General features: G+C 46.8%; 1 protein-coding gene across 5 annotated transcripts in view; it reads right to left on the bottom strand.

Annotated features, from left to right (window-relative positions):
- DDC (dopa decarboxylase) overlaps nucleotides 1-7,590 on the bottom strand; it is a 78,095-nt gene extending 70,505 nt beyond the window's left edge. For 2 of the 5 annotated variants that reach the window (XM_059397190.1, XM_059397189.1), the window contains exon 1: nucleotides 7,189-7,584. The gene's annotated coding sequence lies outside the window, so the exon portion shown is untranslated. Of the gene's footprint in view, nucleotides 1-7,188 lie in introns of all 5 variants that reach the window. The other 3 variants (XM_059397191.1, XM_059397193.1, XM_059397192.1) reach the window with 3 other exon arrangements.
- Nucleotides 7,591-8,064: the final 474 nt, after the last annotated feature.

Consider the following 8,064-nt stretch of genomic DNA (forward strand, 5'->3'; position numbering starts at 1 on the left):
GGGGTGGTGGCTGGCTCCGGGGCCCCTCTGTGCACGGGCCACCCAGAAGGAATCGCTGCCAAGCCCATTCGTCCAGATCAGAGAGCGGCAGACGCAGGTGAGGGTTTCATCCGATTCATGTGATTCAAAATCCCGTTCTTTGGTTAAAAGAAGCCTATAGCGTTCAAAACACAAATGTCTTTTTTTTTTTTTTTTTAAAGGAGAACATTTTTAAAAACACCTATTTAACATAGATTTTCTAATGGTTTGTAACCGGTGTGCAATAATGCACTTGGCTTTCTTTTTTAATTGAGGTATGATTGACATACTATATTGTGTTATGTTTAGGCATACGGCGTAGTGATCGGATGTTTGATCCCCAGCCTGAGTCGAGGCACCTGTGTCACCTCTCCAAGTTGATACCATAGGATCAGCTCTCCAAGCTGCCCATTATGTCCCCAGGAATCTTTCTTTAATAGCTCGAAGTGTGCACTTCCTGACCCCTTCATCCATTCCCCACCCCCACACACCCGTCCCTTCAGTTCCCTCTGGCAGCTGCCAATCTGTTCTCTGTATCTAGGACTCTGGGTTTGGTTTTGTTTGATCTGTGTTTGAGATTCCACATATGAGTGAGATCATATGGTATTTGCTTTCTCTGACTTATTTCACTTAGCACAATGCCTCAAGGCCCATTGCAAATGGCAAGATTTCTTGGGCTTCCTTCTCCATCCCCTGCGGCAGACTGATCAGGGCAGTACACTGGGCAGGGTTCATTTCTCTTTGAAGGTGTGCATAGAGCCCTGGGAAAGGGAGACTGGCAGAGCCCACCCAGGTCAGGAGGGGCGTGCATTTCCTCTGCTCCCACCGCACGCGCGCACACACACACGTGCAGTACACGCCGGCTAACCGGTGGGGGGCAGAAGCCTTGGAGAGGAGGGGCTGGGCCTGCGGCAGGTGTGGGGGTGGATGGGGGGCTGGTGAGGAGCCTCGCACCCGGTGCACAGCTTCATCCCTCCTTCCGTGGCTGGGTGAGGGCAGGAGGCTGGGATGCTTCTCATCCCCCAGCCCTGGGAGGGGCTACTACAGACAAGGGACAGGTAGGACCAGGCACTCCGTGGGAAGAGAGACCACCCTGGCTGAGTCAGCGGCAGCTGAGCCCTGGGAAGGGCTCTGGGGTCTTAGCACACTGCTTGGTAAACCCTGCATGAAGACAGGGAGGCTCTGCAGAGAGGGACAGAGGTATGATGAGGGGCTGAGCCCAGCACAGACCTCTGGACAAGGGGGTTTGAGAATCAAGAGATATCTTCCATTCCATAAAGAGTCACTATAGTAATACCTAGCATTTGGGGTGCATGGGTGGCTCCATGGGTTAAGCATCTGCCTTCAACTCAGGTCATGAACTCCAGGTCCTGGGATTGAGCCCTGAGTCAAGCTCCCTGCTCAGCAGGGGAGTCTGCTTCTCCCTCCACCTCTGCCCCTCTCCCCAGCTCGAGCCCTTTCTTGCCTCTCTTTCACATAAATAAATAAAATCCTTTAAAAAATACATTTGTAAAGGTTTCATTACAGGCATTTCTACATAAAATCATTCAGTCCCTCATAACTGCCTCACAAGGTAGATATTCTCATCCCCATTGTACAGACAAGGAAGCTGAGGCCCAAAGAGGTTAGGAAATGTGGCAAGGTCCCACACAAGCATACTCCTTGCCAGCAGGCCAGCCTGTGCTCATGCTGGACACAGCAAATCTGCTTACTGGGTGGCATGCCAGGAAGGGAGGCAGACCAGGAAAGAAAGAGCAGAAAGAGAAATCCACAGTTGTCCACCAGGACCAGTACTGCAAAGCTGGTGAAGGGGGCACAGCCCAGGCAGGAGCCCTGAAGCTGGAGACCCAGCCTGTGTTTACAGAGAAAGCGAAGTCACTGAAAGGTTTCAGGCAGCATACCACCCTGCCTAATGCAAGTGTTTAAAGAGAAGGCACAGGGGACGCCGGGGTGCAGTGGTCAGTTAGGCATCCAGTTCTCGGTTTCCACTGGGGTCATCATCTTGGGGTTGTGAGATGGAAACCATGTCAGGCTTAGTGGGGAGTCTGCTTGAGATTGTCTTTCTCTCTCTGCCCCTCCCCCCCTCCCCCACCACTTTCTCTCTAAAATAAATACATTCTTGAAAAAAAAAACAAAAGAAGATTCAGCTCAGGGTTAAGACCTCAGGCTCTGGAGGCTGGGCTTGCTGCACTGCCCACCCACTGCAATCATGGCAAGGCAGGACTTCATGAGGAACAAGAAAATAAAAAAAATAAATAAAAATAAACATTAAAAAAAAAAAAGAACAAGACAATAGGAGTGAATCTAACAAAACCTTAACAAAAGACTTGTAAGACCTGGATGAAGAAACTTGTAACAACTGATGGGACCCATTCAAGTAGATCTAAAAATGGGAATAAATGCCTGCTCCATGTTGTAAGCATTTCAATTTCTCTCCATGTGATTCGCAGACTCAATACCATTTCAATCTAAATCCCAACACAGATATTTGACTCTAAAATGTAAATGCCAAAGCAGAGGTCTATGAAGAGCCAGCATACTCTGCAGAAAGAAGGATGTTCCTGTCTGTTCTACTTATCAAGACAGACAGATGAAACTGTAAAAAAAAAAAAAAAAAGAAAAGTCATGATTTTGATGTAAGGATAGACACCTGACCAATCAAACAGAATAGAGAGCTGGGAAAAATCCCCAGCAATACATGGACAATTGACAGATATGGAATTGCAGATCAATAGACAAAGAACAGAGTCTTAAGCGGTTCTGGGCAACTGGTCACCTACTTGGGAAAAGAATGAAGTTAAACCTGTTTCTCAATCCATATACAAAAACAGATTTCTGATAGATTAAATCCTTCACTGTGAAAGGCAAAATTTTTAGGACAACAGAAATGCATTTTTAGGATGTTGAGTAGGAAGGATTTCTTAAATGATGCACTCAATCAGTTAACCATAAAAGATTGACAATTGTTGCTACAGTACTAGTAAGAATAATTGTTCTAGGGCACTTGGATGGATTAGTTTGTTGAGTGTTCAACCCTTGGTTTTAGCTCAGGTCGCGATCTCAGGGTCGTGAGATGGAGCCCCATGTCTACTCCATGCTTAGCACAGATTCTGCTTGGGATTCTCTTCTTCTTCCTCTGCCCCCCTGCCCCAGCAGCTCTCTCTCTTTCAAACAAATACATCTTTAAAAAAAAAAATTTCATTTGCCTGGCCCTGTTCTAGGGCCTCTGTGACATTGTTGAACAGAAGCAGTTGTGAACATTCTCATCTTGTTGATTTTATAAAGAATGCTTCTAGGGGCACCTGGGTGGCTCAGTTGGTTAAGCCACTGCCTTCGGCTCAGGTCATGATCCCAGGGTCCTGGGATCGAGTCCCGCATTGGACTACTTGCTCAGCAGGAAGCCTGCTTCCCCCTCTCCCACTGCTTGTGTTCTCTCTCTCACTGTCTCTCTCTGTCAAATAAATAAATAAAATCTTAAAAAAAAAGAATGTTTCTAGCATTTCACTATTAATAACAGGGTTTTGTTGGAAAACCTTTAGAAGGTTTTCCATTAGAAGGTTTCTTCTATTCCTACTTTTATAGTAAATTGAAGTTTAATTTTATCAAAGTATTTTCTGCATCAAATGAGAAGAGAATCATATAGTTTTCTTAATCTAAATTGTTAATATGATGAATGTCATTAATACATTTTCTAATTTTCAAATATCCTTTTACTCCTCAGATAAAACTACGGTGTGTTAGCCACGTGCATAGAATTTTTACTTCCTTCCCATGAATAAAATTGTTATTTTTCTTACTTTTATGGATTTTCTCTAGTTTTAGTGTCAATTCTGTGATCTCATGGATGGAGGATAACCCCTTTTTTTAATTCTCTGAAGCAATTTATATAATTTTGAAATTTGGAATTACCCAATCACTGACAGAGTGACAAATCATACATAGAAATCATTGTCTGAGGAAATAGTTTTCATAAATCAATTTATTTATTATTCAGGACCGTTCAATAGGATTTCTGTTTCTCCGTGGTGTTGTTCCAAATGTAAACGAAATGTAATTTTAAATTTTTACATTTAATGACAAGGGTTTGTCTGTTTTAATAATATACTCATTATCATTCTGCTTGATTGAATTTATAATGATGTCTCTTTTCTTTTTTTCTTAAGCTTTATTTTTAAATTTTATTTGAGAGAAAGAGAGATCATGAGCAGGGGCAGGGGCAGAGGGGAGCTAGAGAGAGAATCCCAAGCAGACACCCCACTGACCATGGACCCTGATGTAGGGTCTAATCTCACAACCCCGAGAGCATGACCTGAGCCGAAACCCAGAGTGTGGACACCTAACCAACTGAGTCACCCAGGTGTCCCGATAATGATACCCCCTTTTCTTATGATATTATTTATTTCCCTATTTTCCTCTCTTCTTGTCTTTACTTAGTCTTGGGATCAAGACCTGAGCTGAGGTCTAGAAAGAGATGCTCAAACAAGCGAGCCACCCAGATGCCCCAGGACTATCTCTGTTTTAGATTTAAAAAAGAAGGATTTGTGGCTTTGTTGGTCTGCCTTCATCTACCTTTATCTCCTTCCACATTCATGTTTCCTCTTAATCTTTATTATTGCCTATGTTTAATTATCTTCATTCTGTTATTTTTCTGGAGCCTTTAGTTGCTTGCTTATCTCAACTTCTATCCTTTTTCAATTTCTAATATTAGCTTTTTTAAAAAAAAGATTTTATTTATTCATTTATTTGTCAGTGAGAGAGAGAGAGAGAGAGGAAGCACACGCAGGCAGAGAGGCAGGCAGAGGCATGGAGAGAGGCAGGCTCCTCGCCGAGCAGAGAGCCTGATGCGGGACTCAATCCCAGGACCCTGGGACCATGACCCGACCTGAAGGCAGCGGCCCAACTGACTGAGCCACCCAGGCATCCCTCTAATATTAGCTTTTAAAACTACCTGCTTTCTTCTATGTTCAGCTTCCAATACATATCTCAATACTAAAACAAACATTTATTTCTGAGTATTATTTCATTTCCACTCTGTTTTTTTCCTTGATGTGTCAGTTACATGGTATATCTCTTCAAAACAACTCCAGACAAATGGAACAATTTTTGCTTTAAAAAAAAATGGAACGGAAGTGAACTGAATGGAGTTGAATTGAATTGAACTGAACTGAACAGAATTGGATTGACCTGAGCTGAACCGGAGCAAGAGAACTCGCTGGTCTGATAGCGATTCTCTGACAGGTGTTGAGATTTAGGCGATGGCTGGTTACATCCTCAATTTTTGTCACATTTCACGGACACTTGAGAAGAAAGCGTGTTTTCTAGCTCTCTGCCGAAGGCTTCTATCTATGTCCCCCATACCAAGACGGTTACTTATCGAAGTTTTCCAAATCTAATATTTTTGCTCCCTGGATCAGTCATCCTGTTTACTACCATCGCTAACGATGCATTGAAAATTTCCATTATGAGGGTGAGTTTGTCGATTTCTCCCCAGTTGTGCCAAGATTTGCTTAATATACTTAAGATCTCTTTATGTTCATACACTAGGGTTATATTGTCTAGAGCTGTATCTTCTTCTCGGTGGACTGAGCATTTTATCATCGTAGGTACCATGGGCTCCTTGAATCGATTACTGCGAATGACCTTGTTCAATGGGAACACACTGATCCTCTTCCTCAGTCCTAGCTGCGGTCGGCCTCCTTGAGCCTCTCTCGTGCCACTGGAGCCAGGGGTGTCGTGAAGTTCAGGGACGGCCCCCCGAGCAGATGGCCGTGTTTCTTCCCATGTTATTTAGTGATTTTTGAAAGTCTGGAAATCACGATTTAAATTTTGGGCAGCACTGACACATTCCTGGTTTCAAAATGTCATCTTTCCACTCTGGAGAGTCCTAGGGTGCCCCTCTTTCCCACACGCGTATGCAGCCACAGGGCAAGGGCTGAACCCTGGGATGACTTACTCCAGCAGTAGGAGCACCGTTTGTCACCTCCTGGACCCAACATGCTGGGTCACTAGGCTGACTGAGAGCAGGACAGGCTGCTTCTGGGGGTCAGCGTGTTCTGGTAAGGGACCCTCAGACCCGGGAGCTTCAGGCCCCAAGGCTGTGCACAGGGAAACGTGTCTAGATAATGTCTGCTGTGCCCTCAGGCCACCTTGGGAGATCAGAGCCTTCGACCCTGTGTCCAGTCCTGCGCTTGTCACTTTCCAGCTGTGCCTTGACGTTCCTCACGTCCACCCTTTCTGTCCCCCTCCTGCCCACAGTCCTGCACCTCTGGTCCCGTCCCTCCAGCGTCCACTGCCTGCTCTCCGAGGGACTCCTGTGCCTGGGACATAGTAAGTGTCTTAAATATCCAACGCTTTCCCAGAGGCCACCCTATGCCGCAGCGACATCCAAGCGCCAGTTTCGCGGTCGCAAGAGGGGAGGCCTTGCACGACTATCCTCCTCAGCTCTCCTGACTCAGTGTCTTGTGCATCCAATGAGGATATGTTAAAGAAGAAGGAGGCGAGTCCTAGCACAGGCTGAACACTCAGAAGCATTGTTTTAACTCCGACCTGATGGAGAAGCAATGATAGTCGCAAAAATGGTACCTTCTGAAGAGACTGTAACCAGCAGGGCAAGTTGGCAGGGAAGACCCTTCAGTTCTCCTCAGATCACCCTGGACAGGGAGCCTCTGAGGTTACCTTTGATGCTCCAGATCTCACAGGGAAGGGAAGAGTCACCATTTCTCTATCACCTTCCAAGCGCCGGATATTTTCCGGACAATATGAGATCGACTCCTCACAATTAGCTGACAAGGTGGGTGCTAGAAAAATCCCCATTGTCGAGAGGAAGAAATAGAGACCCAGACGAACAAAGGACCCAAGACCGCGGTGGAAGCAAGTGGTGAGGACAAGATATGCCCATGTCTGTCCTGTCCTTGCTCTCGAGTGACAGGCAGGAAATCCTCCCCAGCCCTCGCCTGGCCACACAGGAGATGCGTGCAGGACTGTGTGCGTGCAAGCACCTAGGGTCAGTCCCCTTGGTCCCGACAGCCTTGCCTAACAGCACTTGACCAATAGTGACGTCCAGTCCTCAGGTGAGTTAACGTTAAGCGAACGTTCAGTACCCTGGGACCGGGAATCAAGGTTGCGGTTTCCGACAATAACCATCGATTAAGTATGAAGCCTGGGACTTACTTGCTGGGAATACTACCTCCTTCTGAGTCTGTTCTCCGTCAGGAGACTCTGTCGTTCTGGGGGCTGAGGAAAGCGTGGCCAGGCAGTCTTCTGACAGGTCACTCTTCGTAGCTTGAGATCCAGATGGCTCCCTGTCCTTGCTTTCCCAGCCTCCGGGGCTGGTTAAACATTAATTTCTCTTGGTGATAAAGGTCAAGAAAATCTGGAGGAACCTACCGGGAAAGCTCATTCTTCAAAGCTCGTTCGTTCCATCTACACTCCCAGACGCGTGGATCCCTCTGACCACGGGCCCATCACCAAATTCCCACGTTTCCCCCCCAACACCCCGGCTTTGATTTTTCAAGCCCATTAGGTCATCCCACAAATTCCCACCTTGGCCCACGGGAAGCCTTCCCCGCAGCCCCAGAACTGAGTCTGCGCGCTCTACTCTTCCTCCCCCCACGGCTGAACTGCTGCTTAAGAGATCAATATCGTGGACGAGATTTTGACAGACCTACAGAAAAAACAAAACAAAACAAAACACACAGTCGAGAGAATTTTATTGGGACACCGCTGAGAGGGGTCACCGAGAGCAGGCAGAGGGGTTTGCAGGGAGCATGAGGGCTGGGCGCTTTGGTGCACTTGCAGCTGCCCTGAGCTTGGGGCTTGATGGGTACAAAGGGTGGAGGGGGTGTGAGGCCATGTTCAGGCCGTTCATGGAAGGACTGGGAGGACAGAATGGCCATGGCCTGAGGCACTTGTCACAGGCTGCAGGACAGAAGAGCTCTCTGTGTTCTGCCTCTGGGGCCCAGGATATGCCACGGAGGCAGGGGGGCGGGAGGGGGGGACTCAGGATTCATGGTTAAGACTGGGGTCCTGGACAAGTAGAGTAACAGT

This window comes from Mustela nigripes, chromosome 4, assembly GCF_022355385.1.
Source record: "Mustela nigripes isolate SB6536 chromosome 4, MUSNIG.SB6536, whole genome shotgun sequence".
Lineage (NCBI taxonomy): Eukaryota > Metazoa > Chordata > Mammalia > Carnivora > Mustelidae > Mustela > Mustela nigripes.